We start from the raw sequence: 27,948 nt of genomic DNA, 5'->3' as shown, positions 1-27,948 counted from the left end.
AAGTGTGCAAGTGTTTGGGAATAGATTTGTTTGCAGGCCAACCAACTTTGATGTACTTTTTCACCTCAAGAAGTGCAGGATCTCCCTCCATGGCAGTTAACCATTCAGAATGTGATATGCAGGGAACCTCCTGGAGGATGTTGGCGACACAGAACGTTTCAATGTCCGAGGCCAGACTACCTGTGTTAGGCAAAGGCAATTGACTTAAACAGTCTGCCACACACAATTCTTTATTCCGGAAGGTACTCCACATTGTAATTAAAATCCATCATCCTGACGGAAATATGTGCAAGAAGGGGAGAGGCACTTTGTAGGCCTTTGGTAGTGAGCACCTTGTCAATTGGTTTATGGTCACTTCTAAGAGTGGGAGAAATCAAAAAAGGGGGGAGTGAAGAGGTGGTGCAGGTTGGCACCAAGGTGGGCACGTCCTCCTCTTTTCTAGTATACTTTTAATCAATTGGGTCCACCTCACGTAGGGTGAGTGTACATCCAGATGTCAATGGAATACACATTGTTTGTTAAAATACCCCTCACACACCAAAAGGGCCCTTGGTGTCATGCTTCATCATCGGGGTCTTCCTGCCCCGCTGCGGGACAGGGCAGTGCTGCGACAAGCGACTACGCTGGAGCACCTTTAGATGCGGGTGCTATGTGAATGGAGTGAGTGTCAGTGAGGTCGAGATTGATACAAAAAGTGCAGTTAAAAACTACCTGGCCTAGTGGTAAGAAAAAATATTTAATAAACACTGGCTGGTATTGTTAAGAACAGGTGTGAAACGGAGAGGATAAGCTGGTTAATGGGCTTACTCTCCTGTGTGGGTCAACATGTTTCGGGGCATGGAGCCCCTTCGTCAGGACCGAGAGAAGATCCCCCTGTCACTCACTAGTGTTACACCACACAAAAAATAAGGTGTATGTATATATAAGGGTGAAGAAACTATTCTATCAATGTGTGTAGCTATACATTTTATAATTACACAGTTCCTACCACTATCATAATAATGATGTAGTATGCCTGAAAGATAAGAAAAGGAGGTTACAATTGCGCCGATCCCAAAATGCGCTTGACTCTAAGTCACCTGTGAGGGAGAAAGAGACAGACACACGTATATACCGGCTGAGGTACTGAGATCTTTTGTGAGTTGAAGAAATACTCATTAGTGACACAGCTCAACACTGTTTTAAAGCATACAGTCACTCACACATAGACACGGTACACATATGGGACGGGATGAGCCAAGGAAGTAGTCAGTAGTGAATACATACTTTTCTGAGAGAGGAGTCATTGCCTCATGAGCCGGCTCTAGACCGAAGGGTAATAGAGGGTCCAACTAAAAATAGGGGAGAGAAAGGTGGAATAATGCAGAAGATGTTTTCTATTCCTAGTTTCATAAGGTCCCCATGAACCGGTAAAAAAGAGTCTAGGCGAGGTACTGAGACAATCCTGTTCGTTCGGCTATGCCGTACTTACTCAACCCCCAGCACGGTGGTGCTTCCTCCTTCGTCCGCGGCTTCCGTGGTTGTGGAGGGAGCAAGTTTGGCGGGTTTTTATATGTTAAGATGTGCTGGGGTAATTGGTTAATTGCTTCATTAGCAAAACAGGTGTGCCGCTACAAATGGAGCCAAAGGTTCTGTTACTGCGGCGGCCATTATTGAATGGTTATTTTTATTCGTAAAGAAGTCACGACTTGCTGTTTGTGCACAATGTACTTGGCGGTGAAGGTTATAAGCCATGGTTGTTTACACAGCAAGATCGAGTCTCTGGGTATTGTTTCTATTCCAAGAATGCTACCTTCAGCTAGCGCGCATGCGCAGTTAAGTTCTACTCGTGGGTCAATGCGCATGTGTGTAATAAAGCCGTTCTGAAGCGACTACTGCGCTAGAGGTTGCGTGTTGTGGTGGATGTAGCAGATGCTACCGAAACAGATAAGTGCATAGGGTGCACTGGCTTAGGTATGCATGTCTGAGTTCTACAGATAACGAGTTAGTAAACAATTGGGGGAGGCGCTATTTACAATAGTGAAAGAGGTTCATACCAGGTTACAACCCCCTGTTACTATACGTCACTGTATAAACAGACGTTCTGTTGAGAGGAGAGTTAAGGGCGGAGTTAGGACCAAGGAATGTCATCATTCAGGCCTGTATGGTGTGTTCCAAGGCGGTACACCCATCGCTGTTCTTTACACAAAAGATCATTATCAGTCGGGAAGGCCTCAATGACTGTCCATTTAAGTTCATGGATACTGTGTCCCATAGTAGCATAGTGTGCAGCCATTCTTGTTGTTGTTTTTTTGCAGCGAACGTTGCTGCGGTGTTCGCCCATTTGAATTTTGACAGGTCTACTAGTCATGCCAACGTATTCCTTGTTGCAGGGGCAGGTAATCAGATACACCACATTACGGGTATTACAATTTGTAAAGGAGCATTCACCGCTCACACATAGTCACTACACACACGTTCTGGTTAGCCACCCACCATGGAGGACGCAGGCGGCCTTACTTTTGACGATGAGGAAGTCGATAGAATCTTAGCAACCCTTCGCCCCTTTGAAGGACTAAGTAACACCGAACCAGGCACGAATGATAGCGACTGGGACGAACTGGCCGTCCTTAGGAGAACACAGATAAAGACTGCTTTACACGGCTTATTCATGTCAGAATACCTTAAATCCTAAACAGCCCCTTCTGGATTGATAGTCAAAAATGAACCTTTCATTTTCACCCATGACCTTGAATTTAAGAAAGACTGGTCACTCATAAGCTGGAGGTGCACCAGGGACTGGCTGGTCCTTATTGTTAAAACCGCGACTAAATTAACACAGGAACTCAAAATCGAGATTACGAAACTTGAGGTTAAGATCAAGAGCTACCTATCCCCCACCGCCCTTAAAAAGCGACTAGAGGAATTAAACCAAGAGATCAGCGACTTTGAACTCACTCTGAAAAAAAGTAAATCTAAAAAACACAAAAAAGACACAGAGGAGTTTATACAGGAACGTATTTATCCCTACATCAAGAAGGATTATGTGTCCAAAAATCAAAGCAGCGACCAGGACACTAACTTCTCTGACACAAGCTTGAACAGCTCCGGTTTAAGCAGAACCAGTAATCAAGGTGCATTTGGAGGAAACCCGTCCTTCAGAGGTCAATTCCCTAGAAACGGCAGGGGTTGGGCACCGTACCAGGTACCTCCAGGTTACATGCAATACCAACCGATGCCACCATTTATGGGCAATCAATTCCAACCTTGGAACCAACAAGCTCCCCCATTCAATTACTATGGGCCAATTTCACTATTGTAAATAGCGCCTCCCCCAATTGTTTACTAACTCGTTATCTGTAGAACTCAGACATGCATACCTAAGCCAGTCACCCTATGCACTTATCTGTTTCAGTAGCATCTGCTACATCCACCACAACACGCAACCTCTAGCGCAGTAGTCGCTTCAGAACGGCTTTATTACACACATGCGCATTGACCCACGAGTAGAACTTAACTGCGCATGCGCGCTAGCTGAAGGTAGCGTTCTTGGAATAGAAACAATACCCAGAGACTCGATCTTGCTGTGTAAACAACCATGGCTTTTAACCTTCACCGCCAAGTACATTGTGCACAAACAGCAAGTCGTGACTTCTTTACGAATAAAAATAACCATTCAATAATGGCCGCCACAGTAACAGAACCTTTGGCTCCATTTGTAGCGGCACACCTGTTTTGCTAATGAAGCAATTAACCAATTACCCCAGCACATCTTAACATATAAAAACCCGCCAAACTTGCTCCCTCCACAACCACGGAAGCCGCGGACGAAGGAGGAAGCACCACCGTGCTGGGGGTTGAGTAAGTACGGCATAGCCGAACGAACAGGATTGTCTCAGTACCTCGCCTAGACTCTTTTTTACCGGTTCATGGGGACCTTATGAAACTAGGAATAGAAAACATCTTCTGCATTATTCCACCTTTCTCTCCCCTATTTTTAGTTGGACCCTCTATTACCCTTCGGTCTAGAGCCGGCTCATGAGGCAATGACTCCTCTCTCAGAAAAGTATGTATTCACTACTGACTACTTCCTTGGCTCATCCCGTCCCATATGTGTACCGTGTCTATGTGTGAGTGACTGTATGCTTTAAAACAGTGTTGAGCTGTGTGACTAATGAGTATTTCTTCAACTCACAAAAGATCTCAGTACCTCAGCCGGTATATACGTGTGTCTGTCTCTTTCTCCCTCACAGGTGACTTAGAGTCAAGCGCATTTTGGGATCCGCGCAATTGTAACCTCCTTTTCTTATCTTTCAGGCATACTACATCATTATTATGATAGTGGTAGGAACTGTGTAATTATAAAACTTATAGCTACACACATTGATAGAATAGTTTCTTCACCCTTATATGTACATACACCTTATTTTTTGTGTGGTGTAACACTAGTGAGTGACAGGGGGATCTTCTCTCGGTCCTGACGAAGGGGCTCCATGCCCCAAAACATGTTGACCCACACAGGAGAGTAAGCCCATTAACCAGCTTATCCTCTCCGTTTCAGACCTGTTTTTAACAATACCAGCCAGTGTTTATTAAATATTTTTTCTTACCACTAGGCCAGGTATTTTTTAACTGCACTTTTTGTATCACTCTCGGCCTCACTGACACTCACTCCATTCACATAGCACCCCCATCTAAAGGTGCTCCAGCGTAGTCGCTTGTCGCAGCACTGCCCTGTCCCGCAGCGGGGCAGGAAGACCCCGATGATGAAGCATGACACCAAGGGCCCTTTTGGTGTGTGAGGGGTATTTTAACAAACAATGTGTATTCCATTGACATCTGGATGTACACTCACCCTACCCTACGTGAGGTGGACCCAATTGATTAAAAGTATACTAGAAAAGAGGAGGACGTGCCCACCTTGGTGCCAACCTGCACCACCTCTTCACTCCCCCCTTTTTGGATTTCTCTTACTCTTCAGACAGCGCGCAGCTGTGGGAGTCCCTTTCTCAAACTAATTGAGGAAACCAGTATTTCTGGACAGACACATAGCAACCAAGTTGTTTGCCCTCTGCCCCCCTTTTTGCCTTTATATTTTAACTTACATCACAGTTACCGCTCACACATAGTCACTACACACACGTTCTGGTTAGCCACCCACCATGGAGGACGCAGGCGGCCTTACTTTTGACGATGAGGAAGTCGATAGAATCTTAGCAACCCTTCGCCCCTTTGAAGGACTAAGTAACACCGAACCAGGCACGAATGATAGCGACTGGGACGAACTGGCCGTCCTTAGGAGAACACAGATAAAGACTGCTTTACACGGCTTATTCATGTCAGAATACCTTAAATCCAAAACAGCCCCTTCTGGATTGATAGTCAAAAATGAACCTTTCATTTTCACCCATGACCTTGAATTTAAGAAAGACTGGTCACTCATAAGCTGGAGGTGCACCAGGGACTGGCTGGTCCTTATTGTTAAAACCGCGTATAAATTAACACAGGAACTCAAAATCGAGATTACGAAACTTGAGGTTAAGATCAAGAGCTACCTATCCCCCACCGCCCTTAAAAAAGCGACTAGAGGAAATGAACCAAGAGATCAGCGACTTTGAACTCACTCTGAAAAAAGTAAATCTAAAAAACACAAAAAAGACACAGAGGAGTTTACACAGGAACGTATTTATCCCTACATCAAGAAGGATTATGTGTCCAAAAATCAAAGCAGCGACCAGGACACTAACTTCTCTGACACAAGCTCGAACAGCTCCGGTTTAAGCAGAACCAGTAATCAAGGTGCAATTGGAGGAAAACCGTCCTTTAGAGGTCAATTCCCTAGAAACGGCAGGGGTTGGGCACCGTACCAGGTACCTCCAGGTTACATGCAATACCAACCGATGCCACCATTTATGGGCAATCAATTCCAACCTTGGAACCAACAAGCTCCCCCATTCAATTACTATGGGCCACCGCCTTTTTTAGGCCAGCGCCGAGGCCCCCGAAGGGGAAGAAATCGAAGAGGCACAGAGGTCCATTGGAACCAACCACCAGAGACCGCCCCGGGGGTGTCAACCCGGAGCCAAACAGCGTCCACCAGCCGGGGAACCTAATAGTGAACCTGTCAAGCCACCAGTTAACAGAGGCCCAAGAGAACGTTCTGTCCAAAGGGCTTGGTTTTGTCCCTACGAATAAAATGGACAAATTTAAAATCTGTCAGGAGGTAAAAGAGTTCATGCGGAAACTAAAGCTTATAGCTTTTTTTCAGGACTCTACCAATGAAAGAACTGACCAGTCAGACACGGGGCTAAAGAAGAAGTCAACTTTCACCCCATTAGACTCCACGATACCTGTTGAACTTTTGACCTTCGAGAAAGCAGTCATGGATGACATAGAGAAATTGCCCATTAGTGATAAAATCCCTTTTCATAACACATCCACACTGGAACAAGTTGCACTCCACGAACTTGCCAATAATCAGGATATCGTGATTAAACCAGCCGACAAGGGTGGGGCCACAGTTATACAGACCTACAGTAACTATGATAGGGAATGTAGAAAACTGTTGGACGACAAACGCAACTACCAGGTACTTAGAGAAGACCCAACTGAAGAGGTGAGGATCTGTATCTTGATAATGATCGAGGAAGCCAGAGCACACAATTGGCTCACCAGGAAAGAGAGTGAATTCCTGATCCAAGATAACCCTAAAACACCCTACTTCTACACCATACCAAAGATTCATAAGGACGCCCCTTATCCACCTGGGCGCCCTATAGTATCTGGTATTGGTTCAATCTTGGAACCCCTGTCTAAATTTGCTGACGCATTTCTTAGACCCATTGTGCAAACAACTGATACTTACCTGAGGGACACTAAGGCAGTCCTCCAAGTGATCAACCAGATACCTTTCGACCCAGAACAAGACCTCCTCTTAGGCCTTGATGTAGAGAGCCTCTACACTAGTCTTCCTCACAGAGAGACTTTGGAAATAATAGAAGAGGTACTTTTCTCCACACCGTGGGACTATCAAACTCCAAGACAGGTGGTACTTGAATGCATCTCCCTTTCTCTAAAGAAGAACTTCTTCCAGTATGAAGACACGTTCTAATTACAGAGACACGGAACGAGCATGGGGAGCACTTGTGCCCCGAGCCTGGCAGGTTTATACGTGCACCTCCTTGAATCCACAAAAATTCTTAACCACCTCAATCCCTTCAGGCACCATGTTTTAACATGGAAAAGGTACATTGATGACATACTTGTCATCTGGAGGGGTGACCATGACTCAGTTACCCATTTCATGACTTGGCTGAACCAACAGGACCAGTTCCTTAACTTCACTCACACGGTTTCCAAAGAAAATCTAGTATTTCTCGATTTAAACATCTACCCCACAGATGGGAAACTGGGCACATGCACTCATTTTAAACCTACAGCTAAGAACAGTCTGCTCCTTTACAGTAGTTTCCACCAGCGACACCTACGTGAGAATCTTCCTTATGGACAATTCCTCCGCCTTCGACGTAATTGTAGCAACATTAGTGATTTTAAAACACAAGCAGGTGAATTAGAGTGCAAACTTCTGAACAGGAACTACCCCAAAAATATTGTCCGTAAAGGCCACAAGCGAGCCCGTAACAACAATAGGGAGGCTTTACTGGAAGACACTGTGGTTAAAGAACCTGAGTCACGTCCTATCTGCGTAACAACGTATAATACCAACTCTAATCGTATTACGAAAATTGTTAACAAACACTGGAGAGTGCTCAATTGTGGTACACTGAATTTTCCTAAACCTATGTTTTCACATAGAAGGGGAAAGAATCTGAAGGACCTGCTGGTCCACACCAGACCAAAGAAAACTGTATGCAATGAACCTCAAAGACTCACAGCAGTCAGTGGTCACCATCCATGTGGCTCTTGTGTGTCCTGCCAATACACACAGAAGAGCCACAGCATCACGTTCTCCAACCAAACTATATGGGAGCAACGCTCCTTTACAAATTGTAATACCCGTAATGTGGTGTATCTGATTACCTGCCCCTGCAACAAGGAATACGTTGGCATGACTAGTAGACCTGTCAAAATTCGAATGGGCGAACACCGCAGCAACGTTCGCTGCAATAAAACAACAACAAGAATGGCTGCACACTATGCTACTATGGGACACAGTATCCATGAACTTAAATGGACAGTCATTGAGGCCTTCCCGACTGATAATGATCTTTTGTGTAAAGAACAGCGCTGGGTGTACCGCCTTGGAACACACCATACAGGCCTGAATGATTACATTCCTTGGTCCCAACTCCGCCCTTAACTCTCCTCTCAACAGAACCTCTGTTTATACAGTGACGTATAGTAACAGGGGGTTGTAACCTGGTATGAACATCTTTCACTATTGTAAATAGCGCCTCCCCCAATTGTTTACTAACTCGTTATCTGTAGAACTCAGACATGCATACCTAAGCCAGTGCACCCTATGCACTTATCTGTTTCGGTAGCATCTGCTACATCCACCACAACACGCAACCTCTAGCGCAGTAGTCGCTTCAGAACGGCTTTATTACACACATGCGCATTGACCCACAAGTAGAACTTAACTGCGCATGCGCGCTAGCTGAAGGTAGCGTTCTTGGAATAGCAACAATACCCAGAGACTCGATCTTGCTGTGTAAACAACCATGGCTTTTAACCTTCACCGCCAAGTACATTGTGCACAAACAGCAAGTCGTGACTTCTTTACGAATAAAAATAACCATTCAATAATGGCCGCAGCAGTAACAGAACCTTTGGCTCCATTTGTAGCGGCACACCTGTTTTGCTAATGAAGCAATTAACCAATTACCCCAGCACATCTTAACATATAAAAACCCGCCAAACTTGCTCCCTCCACAACTACGGAAGCCGCGGACGAAGGAGGAAGCACCACCGTGCTGGGGGTTGAGTAAGTACGGCATAGCCGAACGAAAAGGATTGTCTCAGTACCTCGCCTAGACTCTTTTTTACCGGTTCATGGGGACCTTATGAAACTAGGAATAGAAAACATCTTCTACATTATTCCACCTTTCTCTCCCCTATTTTTAGTTGGACCCTCTATTACCCTTCGGTCTAGAGCCGGCTCATGAGGCAATGACTCCTCTCTCAGAAAAGTATGTATTCACTACTGACTACTTCTTTGGCTCATCCCGTCCCATATGTGTACCGTGTCTATGTGTGAGTGACTGTATGCTTTAAAACAGTGTTGAGCTGTGTCAATAATACCAGCCAGTGTTTATTAAATATTTTTTCTTACCACTAGGCCAGGTATTTTTTAACTGCACTTTTTGTATCACTCTCGACCTCACTGACACTCACTCCATTCACCTAGCACCCCCATCTAAAGGTGCTCCAGCGTAGTCGCTTGTCGCAGCACTGCCCTGTCCCGCAGCGGGGCAGGAAGACCCCGATGATGAAGCATGACACCAAGGGCCCTTTTGGTGTGTGAGGGGTATTTTAACAAACAATGTGTATTCCATTGACATCTGGATGTACACTCACCCTACGTGAGGTGGACCCAATTGATTAAAAGTACACTTCTAAGAGTGACCTGGTATCCCCATATGTACTGCCTAAAGTGCTCTAAACCGCAGGTGCATGCAAGAGCTTCACGCTCTATCACAGAGTATCTTTCTTCAGTCGGTGTGATAGCCCGTGAGGCAAATACAACTGTTACTTCCTTACCCTCTTCAGTAATTTGGTTGAGGACAGCTCCTGAACCGCTACCACTGGCATCAGTGGCAACTACACTATGGAGGGAAGGAGTAAATCCTTGAAGCGGTGGGGCTTTGCAAATGTCATCTTTAATACTATTAAATGCCTCCTCACAAGTGGAGTTCCAATCAAATTTGTTTTTTTGTTTAACAAGTTCTCTCATTATTTGGTGATGGGGTTTCTCTAATGGCAGAGAGTAGTTCTTTTTTTGGTTTTATGGCACTCCCATTAATCTCATGCCCCAGGTATGTGACCTCATTAGTAGCAAATTTGCATTTACGGACATCAGCAGTGAGACCATGATGGCCCAGAATACTTACAAACCTGTTTAATTTGTCATCATGTTCTTTTCTGTTGGTGCCCGTTACCATAATGTCAGCCTTAAAAATGAGGAGATCTATTTCCTTTCTAAAGAGTGTACGCATCAATATGTGGAACAGGGCCGCAGCCGAGGCAAGTCCGAAAGGCACTCTTTTAAATCTAAAACATCCCAAAGGCGTTACAAAAGTAGTGAGGCTTCTACATTTGGGATGTAAGGCCACTTGGTGGTAGGTCGAACTTAGATCAATTGTGGAGAACCACTTAGCTCCATTTGTTAGGACAGCATCTCACTAGTTTTTGTTTGGATCACGTAGATCTACACATAGGCGGAGTTTGCCATTAGATTTTTCGCGACGACCAAGGGCGAAACCCACTCTGCTGACTCCACTTGGTCAATGATGCCAGATTCTTGTAGCTTAATAAGTTCAGTTTCAACCTCTCCAAATATTGAAAAAGGGATGTTCCTAGATTTATGTATGCAAGGGATAGCATTTTCTTTGAGCTTAGTCTCGTGGACGAACCCTTTAAGTTTCCCAATGTCCTCAGAAAATACACAAGGATAACTTTTGACTATCAAGTTTTTGTAATCCTCTTCAGTTTGTAGTGAGAGCACGGGATCAGTGCTGTTTGAGTCAAGAATTATCCCCAAATTTCCTTGATCGATCCATCCTAAAACAGAAGGACCGACCACAGAGACGTATAGCTTTCCCAACATCTGACATGTTTTAAATTGGAACTGCAATTCCCTGAAACCCAGCATCACATGGGTTCATCAGTGAATGTTTAAGGGGAAATATCTGGATTGATAAAATGTCTGCCAATGACGGGAACACATTTTTCTAACCACACATTCTCATTTACAATTGTATAAGGAGATCCAGAATCCGCAACACTGAAGATCTCCACACCTCCAATATTTAAATGACACATAGGTTTTTTCCCTTTGCACCAACATATTATCTTCAACTTTTTAACAAATATGCTAAATCTTGTTACTCAGGTACCACAAGTTTTACATTTCTAACACCCCTCTGTTTCCTCTGACACATTGCCAGAAAATGCCCCAAAATCCCACATCTTGAACATTTCTGCTTTAATGCTGGGCACATTTTATCATTTGCTAAATGTTATCTGCTACCACATCTAAAACACTTCCTGTCATCGGACAATTTTGTCTTAGTGTTGGTATCTTTCCCTTATAGAGAATTCAAAAGTAGTTTGTTCTGAAGATTCTTTGAAGTAGTGACTTTGGTGATAGTAGACTTATCCTCAGTGGTAGCCTTTTCTTCCAACAAAACTGCCTTTGCGCATCTACCTGTTACTTCTGTGCATTTGACAATTTCAATAACTTCCTCAAATGTCAATTCTCCCTTAGCCCACAATTTCTCCTGGATGTTCTTACTGGCAGATCGCATGACAATTTGGTCGCGATTAAATTCGTCATGCAATGCACCAAACCGGCAAGTGAGTGCTAAATTTTTTAAAGCAGCCACAAAGTCTTCCACCGATTCTTCAGGACTCTGCTCACGTTGGAAAAACTTGTTTCTGTTAACAGAAATGTCAATTTGTGGGTTTAAAGTACAAAGATACATCTTCTAGCGCAATCACGCATACATCCCCTTCCCTTGGTTTCTTGTTGATGCGATTGTAGATTTTCATCGTTTTAGCACCTAAAACAGTGGAGAAGGATTTTTTTCTTCCTCTTAGGAGTAAGTTCCTCTTCATCCTCGAATGTAGACATATAGTTTTCAAAATATTCTCGCCATTCATCCCATGTAAGTGAGTCATCACATGTCGATGGAATAAACGGCTGTGGAGGAGAAAGGTTCCATATGTTACCTGAAGCCATAAAGAAGAAGAAAGAGAAAGGAAGAAAAGAGGAAAAAAAATATTCCTAGTATGAGTAGTCCAAAAATTATCACACTCCAAGATTTTGCAACAATTCAGTAGGGAGAATGCACGTAGAAGATACGTAGTAATGCGCAGGCAAAGACAATGTAGAACTTCCAGTCAAAGGAAAGAGGTTTGCGACGCGTGTCACCAATAGATGAGACACACATAGGTAAAAGTTGTTATAAATTAATGAATGTAGGTGTGTGTGTCACCGTGAAGGAAAACCCCCGTAGGAACTGTATATTAGTGTGACAGGGTACAATGCCTAAACAAAATTGCCAGGTCAAGGTGTGTGTATCACCGATGCAGGGAACACACGTTGACAGAGCGCGCAGCCAAAGAAAGTAATATTAAAGGTGTGCGTGTCACCGATATGGAGGACGCACATAGAAGATGGCTATCGATTGTCGGTGAGTTTGTCCTTCTTCATAATCGATTTCCACAACACATGTTATAATATTTTGACCCATTTTACCCATCCGTCTCCCAATTCCATCTTGTTCATTGTAGCACATAAGAAAACCCACCTAATGGAGTTTCAGGCCTTCTCCAGTTCTACCGACATTACTAGTGCATCAGGGTAGTGGTGTCTCTCTGGATGGTGCAGAATATGAAAGAGTCCCCAGATTTTTGCTGATGTGGCCCGCGTCAGTATGAACCCATTTTGGTCACCATGAATAAGGTTTGTCATGTGGAGTAGTATTCTCAATACAAGAACTTTCTCAAAATGTTTAGTTCTGGGTTTAGAAACTCAGACACCTGTGCTCCCGCTTGCCTCGTCTACCTACTTTGCCACCATCTTCGTGAGTGTTGGTGTGGTATTTGCATAGGTCTAATTTACGAAGCCTCTCCAGTGCTCCATTATATTCCTGCCTCGTGTTTTCTTATTGCCTCTACGTATCCGGATTCTTCATGAGTTTGTGTCCCCACTCAAACAGGACAGACTCCAAGTGGGTGACTTCCCGCCCCAGCTCTTTTCTCAATTCCACTCTCTTTCCTAATCAGTGTCCATGTACCACCACCTAGAATGCTTCCCAGTCTGTAGCTCTGGTGTCAGTTGAACCCTGATTGTGTAGGAAGTAATTAGTATAAAAAAACAAAGGGGGTTGGTAGAGGAAAAGGAAGTGGACTCATCCTCAAAACTAAACATAGTTAGCCAAATAGAGTCCCTTCAAGACGAAATAACTAGATGGTAGAAACAACAACCTCTTAGTAGGAAGGAAAGGATTTATCCTTTCAAGGAACACTCACCCGCCAGGGTTACCCCTTAGTGGCATGCTTCATCATAGGGTTCCTCCCTAACCAGTCATGGAAAGGGGCGTGCTACAACCAACGGAGACGCTGAAGCAATAATCGTTTGATGTTCCTATACACCTGTGGTGTTAGTGATATTATTTGAGTGGGTTTCAGTGATCATAAAAGGAGAGGACTAAAAATGTCTAGCTAGAGAGAAAAGGTTAGTTTATTCACTCCCCTAGCTGACATGATTAAAATATGGGGATGTGGGAAAAGCTGAAGGTATATGACCTACCATTTCCCTGGTCGACTAGTTTCAAGCTCTACCCCAAGGCTTTTCTTCAGGACATAATGGAGTAGCTCCAATTCCTAAAGATGAACAATTTCTGAGTCATACAAATCAAGAAAACAAAAATATATAGTACCTAGTTTGGTCTGTTCTAATTTTCATACACTACTGCAGAGGTTGGGGAAGGAAATGAGTCATTAGAAAATGCACAGCCCAAGGGTCTTATAAACCATGTGTTTGCATGTATCAAATAGTGAGTAGTGATATATTTATCAGAATGCGTGGGCACACTGTGAAATGGAAAAAACATGTGGAAAATTGACTCGCAAAACATAGAACAAAGAACAGGACATGCTGCACATACACACACTGCAATCAATTCCAAATGGAATCCTTTAGGTAAGAACTATAATTACATACATTGAACAGGGACCCTATTAGGCCGTACAAATCCAAATTGGGGAAAGAGGGATGCCTGTAGTCAGACCCTGAAGATGAAGGAACTGATTTTTGCCCCAAACAAATATGTTTTTAAGCAGCAAAAAGGAATCCTCCAGCATCTCCGGTGGTCCGGAGGAATACAACACTTACTACATCAAGGCTACTCCCTCATTCAGGAAGAGACCCATTCACCCGTGGCTCCAGAGATGCTGGAGAGGTGTGGCGGGTTGCTTCATATGTGCGGGCGATGCGTCCTGCCATTGGCTTCCTTGTGGCGGTTGCCGCAGAGACCGCTAACCTGCTCGGTGGGAGAGAAATACTCCCTTCCTGTTAACACCTTGGGTGCTCATGAAAGCTCCCGGCCGTCTTGAGTCACAATAGGTGTGTGCTCATGATGGCCGGAAGCCATCATAACGTTGCCGCTCCGCCCACGCGCTATTAATTCCCCCCCTGTGCAAGGGAATTAATCAGCCCTGCCTCCCTCGCACCGTGGCAGAATTTGCCCTGCAGCGAAGGGATTAAGGAGGTGTGTCCGCACGGCCTGGCTGTATCCTGGTGGCCGGGAATAGATACTGAAGACGTTCGCGGTGAGCAAGCCTCTCTGTCTGTTTAGGAGCAGCGCTCCGGAAAAGCTGGGTGCGCACTGTTGCTACTTGGTCATTGTGGTGCATTCCAAGCACTGTAAAAATTATCTGAGAAAAAAGATAAAATAAAAGGACATAGTGTGGTGTGTACTTGCCAGAAATGCACAGGAGGTTGGTTGTGTGTAGCGAGGCATGATGTACACTGCAAATAACACAGAATAAAATTGATTGTAACCAGTTGGTTGGGAGAGCATGTGGAGAGGCCAGTATATAATCAACTGCGAATTGCATGCTGGTCTAGAGGTTGGGATATGGCCCAGCCAGTAATAAGTAACCATTATCTCCAGTGATTGTTTAAAATACTTAAAATGTTTAAAATACTCGTCAGACAGTAAGGCGGCATTGTGGCGCCATGTAGTGGTTACCACAGGTTCTGACAGCGGTCTAAAACATAGAAGGAGGGGGTTGTGGTCAGACAATGTATGGCCCAAGTATTCTGTGTGCATTGCCAGAGATGTCAATGTGTCAGAGTAGACAAATAAATCCAGTTGTGCCTGGAGATTGTATAGGTGTTAATATTAAGAATAATTGCGTGACTGTCCTTGTTGTATGCCCCAAATAACCTCAAATGTTGACTGTGCCAGCCACACCTCAAAACCCCGCACCAGCTTAGAGACCACTGTGCCACGTAATGGAGGAGTTGAGTGATCTAGATCAATGTTCACTACACAATTAAAGTGTCCACTCAATAACACCTCTGTCCCCTGTAGGGAGGCCAGGGATGTGGGCAATTTCTACAAAAACAGAAGTTGGTCGTGGTTTGGGGCGCATACACTACCCAGTACTATTTCTCTCCCTAGGAGTCTACCATGTACCAGCACAAACCTGCCTTCTGGGTATATATGTGTATGCTGCATCACATATGGGGTGCCAGCCTGGATCCAAATCAACACCCCCTTGAGGACACTGACTAAGACGTTGCGTAGAGTTGTCCCCTCCACCTAAGCGTTAGTCTGACCCCTTCATTTGCTGTCAAGTGAGTTTCCTGCATCATGACTATGTGTGCACCCCTCCTGATGGCATAGCTGTGTATTTTATGATGCCTATTATATGACCCTAGGCCACGAACGTTTCAAGACATCATCTTGATCTCCTGGTGAACTTGTTTTGTCTGTGTTGCAGTCCTGTTACCTTGTCCCCCAGATCTCCCACCCCCCCACACCCCTACCCCTCCCATAATCCACTAGTTCTAACACCATTTGATGACCACTAACCTCCATGAACAAATCCCACACCCTCGGGCAGTTTCACAACGGCTTGCTGCTCAAACCTGTAAAAGAAGTAAAAAGTAAGAAAAATAGATGACTCCCAACTTTCCCATGATGGAGTCAATCTAGGTGGGGGTGCAACCTGACAAAGCTGTATGTACCACCTGTCCCTGCACAGGCTCACACTGTGTTCCAGCACCTGCCCTCTTATTACCCAGCACTTCAGCAGTTCTCTATATGGTCTGCTTTAACAATCTAGCCTCATAACCTCTGCTCTCCTCCGTAGTCATCACCTTTTCTGCAGTTATTTTGACTTCCCTCAGCTCTCCACATTTTCCTCACCAACTGTTCCATGTCCTATTTCTTTACTCATCCACCTCCCCCTGGTCCCCACTAATAATAATAATAATAATAATAATAATAATAAGGTAGCTTGTAAAGCGCATGGTTACACCTTCCCGGCGTGTCCCCGCGCTGTGGAAAAAAACAGGCCCACCAGAAATAGCATAGCCAACCCCCCACCTAATAGTGCCCCTAAATGGAGAACAAATACGTTTTAAGGAGACTCCTAAACTTGGCCTCTGACCTTTCAAGTCTGAGACCCATTGGGAGTTTGTTCCAGCTTTGTGCGACTATGAGTCTAAAAGAGCGGCCACCCATTCTGGCTTTCTTAATCCGAGGGATTACAAGCTGCCCTGTCCCTCCTGAGCGTAGATCCCTACCTGGCACATACCTGGTGACCAAGTCTCCCAGGTAGGAAGGAGCCTTGTGCCAGAGAATACGATGGCATATTAGGAGGGATTTAAACAGGTCCCTCTTCTTAACGGGGAGCCAATGAAGTGCCGCCAGTGCAGGCCTGGATGCGGCTCTTCTGGGGAGTTTCAAGACAAGCCTGGCTGCTGCATTTTTTAGGACCTGCAAGCACCTCAAACTCTTTTCAGATGCACCCAGGTATAAAACATTCCCGTAATCCAAACGGGACGTAATAAGAGCCTGGGTCATTGTCCGTCTTGCTTCTAGTGGAAGCAGATCCAAAGTTTTATTTAGTGTTTTTAAAATACCGAAGCACTTTCCCACTAGACGCTGGATATGCACTCCATAGGAGAGGGCGGGATCTACCTATATCCCTAGATTCTTTGCCTCCTTACAAGGAGTAGGAGTGGGGCCTAAGCATTGTGGCCACCAGTCATCCGTCCAGCTGAGTCTGTCTCCACCCACCACCAGTACCTCGGTCTTTCCTCCGTTCAGCTTTAGGCAGTTCTTATTCATCCAGGAGGCCAGCTCCTGCATGCATGCCTTAAAGTTGGAGGCCTCAGCCGAAGGCGCCTGGGAGAGGGAGATCAGCAGCTGGGTATCATCAGCGTAGGAGACTAACTCCACTCCAAACGCTTGCACCACCTCAGCCAGAGGGGCCATGTATAAATTAAACAAGGTGGGACTCAAGGCTGAGCCTTGAGGCACCCCTTGTTCTAGCGCCACCTCTGCAGACTGAAAGGACTGGACTTATCCCTTCTGGTTGGCCTCAAATGAGTTAATCTACAAAGCCCAGTGTCACCACCGGGGGCTGCATGCTACTCTGTATCGATGACCCCGTGTCCGAGCAGACTGTGGTGTGATCTGTGGATGCCGCCATATAAATTTCTTTAAAGGGTGGGGATAGGACATCTGCCACTGCCTTCAGCGCTGCCTGGCATTCTCGTGCTGTCAGTAACAAGTTAGGTTTTTGCACTAGGGGCCTGCGGACTGATCTCCTCAGTCTCTTGCGTTGTGGTTTGGGGCCAGTCTTCTTTTCGTTCTGCTGATTTAAGGGCTATGTACGTACTTTGTACATCTCCAGCCATGCCCATACATCTTCAGGAGAGTCATAAAATTGCGCTCTTCCATCATCTAGTGATATTAGTCTGGCCAGGTAGTGCAAAAAGTATTGTATGCCTTCTGCTAGTAGTGTCTTCTTAGCTTCCAGGAAGGAGGTGCGTTGTGCTTGAACTTTTGCCATAAAATCCTGAAATATTGCACCTTATTATTGTTCATCACATATGGACCGTTTATGAGAGAATGTTGAATTATGGTATCCGGATCTTTATAATACAACAGTCTTGCCACTCGGTGTGGGGGTCTACCAGGCTTTAGAGGTCATGATGGGACCCTGTGTGCGCTTTCCAACACAAAGAATTTTGGGAGAGACCCTAGGGTCACTGTTTTCTGGAGCCACAATTTTAGGCATTTTACCATATCTGCTCCTTCTGTGCCCCCTGGGTTCCCCACCACTCTAATGTTATTTCTGAAATGTTGCCCTTCTGCGTACTTGGTCCGTCTGTCCAGAGTTGCCACTCTGGTGGTAAGATCCACTAATTTATGTGAGGCATCCTGCTGTTCCTAGTTTATTTCCTTGAGTGCCAGCTCCACCTCCTTCATTCTTTCTACAAGGTTGTGGTGTTCCAAGCCCAGGCCAACTGAAGCGGTCCCTATATCTTATTGTAAGGTAGTGTTTGTATCAGCGAGGGCTCCCAGGGTTTTATCCAAATGTGTGTGTATTGATTGTTCATGGGCTTCCACTTCTTCTGGTTCCACAGGCTCAGTGCCTTTGGAGGATTTACCCCCTGCTTAGGTTTGACTTTGCCCATTTTGTTCTTTTGACTGATACAGTGTAAAGTTTGGCCGTGCTTCATGCTGTATTAGCTTCCTCTCTGTATCACTGCTATGTCCCTATTGTGGTGTCAGATCTGGTGTGTTGTTGAGACTTTATGCGGCGTTCTTGCTCACTCAATTTTCAAGTTTATTCCCGATGCGACATTCGAGCAGGACTCTGAATCAACACCGGACCCTCACTGCACCAGGGTGGCGGAGCCAGACACTGATTCACACCAATGTTCCACTGCCGTAGCAGTGCCATATATGTTACACACCTACAACCCTCCAGTATGATCGCGTTCCTTAGCGTGACTTTGGCGTCCCCAATCTGAACTGTCTAGTGCAATAACAGCTGTAGGACCCAGTTTACGCCCTCTCTCCCATATAAGGCCTTATTGCTCCGTGGGCCTAACCCTCCATCTGTTATTTCTCCTGTTCGGTCTAGTTCGCCAAATTGATGTTGAGTGGGGTGGAGTCACCTGTGTCATGGTATTGGTACAGTCCTCACTGATATCTGTTCAGGTGCCGAGTATTGCGCTAATGGGGGGAGGGGGTCTCTGCTTCACATTCAACTGTGTCACCGTCCCGGTGCTGTATCTGGCCTAGTCATTGAAGCCTACTCACCAGCCGAAGTTCAAGTGCCCTCCATTGATCACAGTATGCTGGGCCCAAGCAAGATGCCCACTGAAACACCCAATCTTCTGGCCGCCTCTCCTGTCCCTCGCGGACTGGTCTCCAGTGCCTGTGTTCACCACTGTCTCTGCTTGATTTAGGGTGTATGCCACTCTTCAGTGCCCTTTGTGTTCTCCTCACCTGTTGTTTACCTGGTTCTGGCCATCGCTATGTCTGCAGGTCAGACTCCGTTTCAAAGCTGGTGCCCTGGGCGTGCCATCACGTCTCGCCTAAGGTCTCAACTGCTCCATGCAGTCTGGTGGTGTGTGTCCGCCACTCCCTGAGGCCGCCTCACAATGGCAGAGGGGCATAGGAGACTCTAAACCGTTTGGACTTTCCAGTGTCCCGATATAAATCGACCATTGTCTGAGAACCATACACTCCGTTAAATGAATATAATCGCATCGTTTTGTAGTGAAACATTGATAAAGGCAGACTTGTAGTCACAGTTTGCTAGTATGCTTTAATTGTTATTTACAATCACAGTAATTAGACCAAATGTGAAAAAACATGTATTTGAATCTTATATCTTCATTTTGTTTTGTCCTCATTTGCCTTGTTTCCACCCTTTGTCTTTCTATCGATGTCAGCCTTGGGTTTTCTGACCTCATTCGCTATGACAGGGATAAATAAGGTCTAGGCTCCCAGAATAGCAACCATGCTATCTTTTAGCAAGAGCTCCTCTTTCTATCCAACATAGACCCGTCCCCATATCCTTCTGTTTGCGCAGAAAAGACTATACACAGCAGAGGCAGTGAAAGGCTTAATCATTGGACCATTCCCTCTAAACATGTAGCTCACTTAAACACAAAGGTAGTCCAGAATTTATATCTTCCTTTTCCCTGATCCGAAATGTCCAAATTGGCAGTATAGCTCATAGATTTTAACCAATCATCCAAACTTGGAGGTGTCGGAGATACCCACAGTTTGCATATCTCCCTACGAGCTAAAAGCATAGCATAAAATACCAATTTTGCATTGTCTTTAGTAATAAAACTTTGGCATTCCAATACTCCAAAAATAACCAAAACAGCGCTTACCTTGAGCTGCAGGTTTAGGGCGCTAGTTAAACATTTACTTACTGCCTCCCAGAAGAGGTGCAACTCCGGACAGTAAAAAAAACATATTTAAGTCATCGGCACTCTGACTGCTGCATTTTGGACATACCACCATTCTTCCTGAGCCAAATTTACAATGCCTTCATGGAGTCCAGAAAACCCTATGTACAGTAAAAAAATTATTCCTCCTGAGATATGCGGGTTTAACTATTTTATAAAGTGTAGTCATAGATACTTGCCATTGGTCTTCCAGCTCGGTCTCTGGCAAGCATCTTCTCGACAGATCCACCGGCAAGGTAAATACACCATCCTCTATCTCCTGAACCATCCAATACCATAGAGCGATTTCTTTTTTAACAACTGTAGCGGAGAGAAGTTTTTCATCTAACTCATTTGGTTCTCCTAACTTTTCCCCCATGGTCTGAAACCAGCTTTGCACTTGGAGATATTTAAACCTTGAAAGCCTTGGGCCTACCACCTGCTCGCACCAGTTCCACGGCGCCAGCTGACCATCCAGTAGCATGTGCTTCTATCTTAGAATGCTCGCCTCTTGCAAAGGTAAAGCCAATAAGTCTTTTGCCCACTCAGGAGAACCAGGGGATTCCCAGATAGGGGCCCAATAGCTCAAATATGGTATATTTAACCACTTCCTAATTTTAATCCATGTTTCCGCCATCTCCCTCAGAGTCTTCAACCTGATCGTCTTAAAGTTTTTCGGATCGGCGAATTTAAACATAAAAAACAATTCCTGCTCCCTTCTCCTTAATAAACATCGCTCCAAACATCCTACCTATTTCTGAATCTAGGGGAATATCCAATAACATTCTACAGTTTTTTAGAGAAAAGGCCCAAGAGTAAAGTCTAAAATCTGGAAGAGCTAAACCACCCGTCAACAGCCTCCTCCTTAATTTGCGCCAGGAGATTTGCGGCCCTTTTGATGCCCAGATAAACAAACTTATATCACTCTGCAACTTAACAAACCATTCTTTTCTAAACGATAAGGGGATAGAATCAAACAAAAAAGTTAATTTCGGAAGCAAGATCATTTTTAGTAAATTCACTCTGCCAGATTTAGCGGAAGATGCATCCAACCCTGAGTATTAGCACAAACCTCTTTTCTAACCCGGTCAAAGTTGACTTTAGTAAATTCTGCAATATTTTGGGTGATCCTTACCCCCAAATATCTAATTTCTCTTTTAACAGCAATCCCCGTCTTGCCCATATTCCAGCTCATCACTTCTGTCTTGTCTCTGTTAATATCATAACCTCACACTTTACCGAACTCGGTTATTAATTTCATTACATCCTTCATGGTTTTTGCAAGGTTTGTTGTAAAGATTAAAATGTTGTCAGCGTACAACCCAACCTTATTTGTCCAGCCGTTAAACTCAAAAGGCACAATACTGTTACAACTCCTAATTTTTCTAGCCAGTGGCTCCATATAGAGATCAAACAATAACGGTGAGAGCGGGCACCCTTGCCTGGTCCCTCTCATGATTTTTACTGGAGAGGTCAATATCCCATTAACTAGCACTCTAACTTCCGGAGTGGCATAGATACTATTTAAAGCTCTACAGAAGTTAGGACCTAGATTAATATGTTTAACCACCTTCTGCAAATAGGCCCAGTTGACTCTGTCAAATGCTTTAGCCGCGTCTAATGCTATCACTGCCAGGGTGAGGCCATAAGCAGTTGCCATGTCTATAGAACCGATTAATGAGTATGTCAACCCTTATAACGCCCTTCCTCTTATAAACCCCTTTTGGTCTTCATTCACCATCCGAGGCATATAACAATTCAGCCTTACTGCCAAAACCTTTGCAAACACCTTATAATCTGCATTTAACAGAGAAATGGGCCTATATGTGTCCACTTTTTGGGGGGATTTCCCGGGTTTTGGAATAAAGGCTATAATAGCTTCCTTCCAAGAATCAGGAAAAGCAGTGTCTGTCTGAAATATTGTGTGAAATGTTCTCTATAAATCAATCAATTATGCCATTTGTATAGCGCACTACTCACCCGGGAGGGTCTCAAGGTGCTTGGGGGGAGGGGTATGCTACTGCTCGAACAGCCAGGTCTTGAGTTGTTTCCTGAAGGCGAGATGGTCCTGGATCAGCCGAAGGTGGATGGGGAGGGAGTTCCAAGTCTTGGCAGCCAGGTAAGAGAAGGATCTTCCTCCGGCGGTGGCTCTTCGGATGCGTGGTACGGCTGTGAGGGCAAGGCTAGTGGGCCGTAGCTGGCGGGTGGGCGTTTAGAAGGTCAGGCGGTCGTTGAGGTACTTGGGGCCCAGGTCGTGGAGAGACTTGTGTGTGTGGGTGAGGAGTCAGAACGTGATCCTCTTGTCGACGGGGAGCCAGTGCTGGTTCCTCAGGTGGCTGGAGATGTGGCTGCGTCGGGGGACATCCAGGATGAGTCGGGCGGAGGCGTTCTGGATGCGCTGGAGTCTTTTCTGTAGCTTGGCTGTGGTTCCGGCGTAGAGGGCGTTTCCGTAGTCCAGTCGGCTGGTGACGAGTGCCTGGGTGACAGTCTTCCTGGTCTCGGTCGGGATCCAGCGGAAGATCTTGCGAAGCATATGCATGGTGTTGAAGCAAAAGATAGGAATTATAGTACCAGCCAGAACCTTGTAAACCATCTGGCCCTGGAGCCTTCCCATGCTTCCCACCCCTTATTACCTCTTCAAGTTCCTCCGAGGTGATCTCATCGTCTATGGCTTCCATTGACTTATCTGGAAGAGGCTCTAGGGGCTCTAGCCACGGTGACACATCGTTCTCTTTCATAACCAAATGTTCTTTATATACTCTCCCAAAGTGACTAAAGAAAGCCTAACTAATCCCTTGGCTGTCACTCAACACTCCCCTTGAATCTTCACGAGTGATCTTTTTATAAGGTTTCTAACTCGGTCACTTTTCGCCTTCCATGCAAATAATTTGCCGCAACCTTCTCGGTATTCAAAATGTGCCAACTGGCTGGCCTCCCATCTTTCTCTGACACGCTCGCTTATAACTCCTGACACCCCTGCCTTTAGCTCCAGGATTTCGGCCACCAACCTCTCGTCATCTACCGGTCGACCTAGATTATTCAAACCCCGATCTGACTTCTGAATCCGTTCTTCTAGTCCCGATACTTTACCATGGTAAACTCTCCTCTTATTTGCCACTAGAGTGCCCAGTCTTCCCCTTAAATAAGCTTTATAAACATCCCAGACTGTCCCAATCTTGGCCGAACCTAGATTGCTTTAAAAAAAATTCTTCAGTCTCAGCTTTTAACCCCTCAATTACCTCCTCTTCCACTAAAATAGTGTGATCAAGCATCCACCTAGAACCTACACTCCTCTCTTCTAACCTCAAATGAAGAAGAATGGCTGAATGATCATACAGGTGTACTCCAATGTGTTTAACTTCAACTACCACATCTTTGAGTACCCTGTCAATCAAAAAGTAATCGATACGGGATTTATGTTTATACTTTTTATTGTAGTTAGTAAAACCAAGTTGCGAGCCTGCCATGCACCACCATATATCACAAAGACCGCACTGGGCCATCAACATCCGAACTCTAGACGACATTTTAGGATTGCAGGCCGCTCTACTATGTTGGGAACTGTCCATTTTATGATCTAGAACAGTATTAAAATCTCCTGCCACTATAATCTGATCTGGAAAACCTAAAATCTCATTTGTCAACTCTTCTAATGGACATATTTCGTTCTGATTCGGACCGTAATACCCTATCAAAGTAAAGTTTTGACCAAAAATATTTAACTTTGCTACCAGCCACCTTCCTGCACTATTAGAGACACTTATTTCTATTAGAATATTTGTCCCTTGATTAACCAATAAAGCTACCCCCTTCGTAACCAATGTCTGCTTCGTGAAGACAGCATGTGCGATCCACCTCTGGGATTTAAAAAACACCCTATTTTCTTTTTCTGTAAAGTGTGTCTCAACAGAATAATGACTTGCGCTGAGCGTTCTTTTAAATACAACATTATCCTATCTCTCCTACCCTTTACCCGAAACCCATTTACATTCCCCTATTTCTAGACATCCCTTAAAAGAAAAGGAAAAAATTAGGAAAAGAAAAGGCTAGCATTGCTGACTGATTTGGCATAACACAAGACATTTGAGTTTTGTTTTTATTTTTCCCCTTTAAGCTCCCCACTCTGTGCTCCCCCCAGACTACATCCCCACCCTTGGAAAACCCTAACCAACTTCCCATGGCTAGTAAGGCCATATGGGAGAACCCTGAGGTGTGCATACAGGTTCAAATGTAATACATAAAATATATACAGCGCAGAGCAATTTAAGCGGGATCTTCTTACTAGACCTCCGATTGGAGCTCCTCTATAAATTTTCCTACCTCCTCCACAAAACTGAAAGAATGCATTTTATTGTTTAACATCACCTTAAGTAAAGCTGGAAATTTCAGTTGGACCGAAGCCCCCAGCTTTCTCAGGGGCTGCATTATTTTACCCAACTCCCATTGCCTGTTGGATGTTGCTATTGAGAGGTCTGATCATATTTAAACTTTTACCCCATCTAGATCAAGCGATTTATTCTTCAGGGCCTTGGCCGGGATTTTTTCTTTGAGGGAGTATGAAAGGAAATTAACTAGAATTCTCCTTGGTTTAGACCTGTTTGCACTCAACCTAAATGGGTCTCTGTGAGTCCTTTGGATATCTCTAGCTATTTCCTCTTCCGATTCCATCAGCTGAAACTCCTGCTTCAGTGTTCTTGAGGTATAGGGTGGGGGGTTTGTTGGGTGGGGTTTGTTTATATTACAGATCGCACAGCTGCTGATGGTCCACTGCCTTTCCCATATGTATACAAAGGTCCCCATACTTGTTGTAGTGGCAGATGTCCGCATAGATGGCTAGTACACCTAGTAGGGAGCAAGTGACCCCAGGTACCCTCCGTATTGTTAGCTGGAAAGTTCGCGGTGCCCTGGACAAAATTAATCGCGGGGCCCAGCACCGCTATGCTACATGGGCTGGGGCAGATAGACTTATGATACAGGAAACACATCTCATGGGTACGAAGGCTCTCTGCCTTCAGCGATTTGGGTTTCAGCAGGTCTTCCATGCCGACTTTGCGAAGGGCTCACGGGGAGTGGCGATTCTGATCCACCGTAGGGTCCACCACATTCATGATAAACAGTGGTCAGACACGCAGGTGTGCTACTTATTTCTTTAGGGCACAATTGGGGCGGACCCCCTGGTGCTGGGTAGTGTCTATGCTCCCCCACCTGCAGTGGAACCTGGTGGAGCGGTTGATGACCCTGTGGGTGGACATGTCAGATGCACTATCGGTAGTTGGTGGGGATTGGAATGACATCATGGAGCTGACCAGGGATCGATGGTGGGCAGGGGGTGGATTGGAGAGTGGGCGCCCCCCAAAGATTGCATTCCTTAGTGACGGGGCTTGATCGCCGGGAATTCACCTACCTATCGGCGGTCCATGACTCATACTCCAAAAATGACTATTTCTTTGTTCCTAGGGTGGCGGTTGGTAGGGTGGTGTTGGCGGAGATCTTACCCGTGGGGCCTTTCCGATCACTCCCCAGTAGCACTCACTCTCCAGATTGGTCGAGGGCGACAACCGTTCAGGTGGTGCCTCTCAGTGTGGTATCTGCAGAATGACGATTACAAAGAACATATGAGTGACGCTATTGATCACTATCTAACAGCTAATGTTGGGTCCGTTTACAGCGCCGGGATGTTGTGGGAGGCTTTGAAACCCACACTGAGGAGGGTGTATATTTTAATTTCAAATTGCTTTATTCGACACCATGCATCATAAAAACATTATTTGACGTGTATACAATAAAAATATGTGTTGAATGATAAGACAATCCTAAAATACAAAAGGTCATATTAAAAGTCATAATGCAACAATTTGGGCAACAAGTTGTTGTGCAAGACGTGAAACAGACATCACTAAAAACAGTATCCGGAAAGGCATGCGTACCAATTTCATAATAATTCCTTCCATCACATATACTTAGGGGCATATTAACAAGGGCCAGCGATAATTATCGCAGGCCCCACATAGCGAAAGAAATATTATCGCCGGCTATTGCTGAAAACTATTGCCATGATAACGCTATATTTACAATGCATAGCGCTATGGCGATAATATTTCAGCGATAGTGGTGTTTACCATGGAACATCGCTGGTTTTCCAGCGATGTTCCATGGAAAACAGTGATAACATTGCTGATACGACCCTGTGGTCGTATCAGCATAATCCACCTACCATTATTAGTATTGCTTAGCCGGGAATTTACCAGACGTTAAATTCCAGCGTTAAGGCCGAGTGTCACAACTTAGGCGCCTATGGGGGAAACTACAGGTCCCAGAATGCTTGGTGGTTAGTCTGTTTTCCCTTTCTTCTGCTCCATCCTTCACCACTTCTATAACTACGTCTGTGAGGAAGCCCTCGGTGCTTGTCACCTGTGTTAGCCATATTTCTGCACTTGGGACCTTGTTGGGCGCTTTCTTCTTGCATGTGATATCCGGCTCCTTTGGATCTGCAGGGGGTCGGCAAACTGTTGACCTTTCGAGCGCCGCGCTCTGGAATCGCTTGGGGAGCCGCTCTGTGACCCGCTCTGGAACCGCGTTCGGAGCCGCGCTGTGACCCGCTTTGGAGCCGCGCTGTGACCCGCTTTGGAGAACTGCGCTGGGAGCCGCTTGGGAGCCGCGCTGTGACCCGCTTTGGAGAACTGCGCTGGGAGCCGCTTGGGAGCAGCTTTGGGAGCCGCGCTGAGATGATATGACTCTAGGGTGAGTGGATGACTTGAATCCAGCTCCCCTTTTGCCTCGCTTAATTTCTCGTTTTTCTTGGAACTAAAGCTAGCGGCGGACTAGCGTGTGGAGTGTACTTTTGTTTTATTTATCTGCTACTTCCTGATTTTGGATTTTGCTGAACTTTTTTGGTTTTCCATTGAGCTGTTGAGTAGCTCGGACCGGGTTTTCTCCACAAGGAACTTTGCAGCTGACCAGGGGTTGGTCGAGTTGCATTTACAGAGAACACACTACGCTTCAGATAAGTAGCGTTTACATTGACCATGGGTAATCCACAGAGACTCTGTTAGTCTTTTTCCGTTTAGGGTTCATGGGCAGTTCCCTACTATATTTTGTTGTTTACTTTATTTTTCCTACTTTTTGCCCTGATGTGTTGGAGTGCTTGCTGGAGCCTTGACATGTAAGCATATTGTGTATTCAAGTATAGACAAGTAGAGGTAGCCTTGTATATGAGACAGAGAGTGAATCCTGTGTGTTTTGTGTCTCCATACAGGAACCTGTACCCCGACGTAGGCGAGGTGTATCTCCTATTGTCGAGCCCTGTGGATGGTTTATGGCTGCCAGCCTTTTTTCTATTTTATTTCTCCATTTTTCCCCTTCCCTGGGTGGTGTCCTCTCAAGTGATGTTCAGCTAAAGACTCACTTGTGGTACACATCTAGGGAGGAGAGAAACTAGCTTCAACATCGCTCCCGCTGTATTTGAACAAACCAGGTTAGTCAATCTGCATAACGTGACACCGAGGTAGCGCAATTTTTTTTATCGCTGCACCTCCTTGTTAATATCGCGAAGCTGCCTTCGTGATATTTTCATGTGTTGTTTTCACAGCCACTCCTTCTTTGCATCTCATTAGCGATGCGAGTCGAGGCTGTGGAAAAATGGGCTCTACATCAAAGAAACACACGCTAGCGTGTCCTTGGTGATATTGCAATATAATCATCGCCGCTTATCGCCCGAATACGGACGCTAAAGCAGCGATAATTATATAGCCAGCCCTCGCGAATATGCCCCTTAGTAGTTAAAA

The sequence above is a fragment of the Lissotriton helveticus genome, chromosome 1_1 (assembly GCF_964261635.1).
Source record: "Lissotriton helveticus chromosome 1_1, aLisHel1.1, whole genome shotgun sequence".
Classification (NCBI taxonomy): Eukaryota; Metazoa; Chordata; class Amphibia; order Caudata; family Salamandridae; genus Lissotriton; species Lissotriton helveticus.
Note: the sequence above shows the minus strand (reverse complement) of the source record.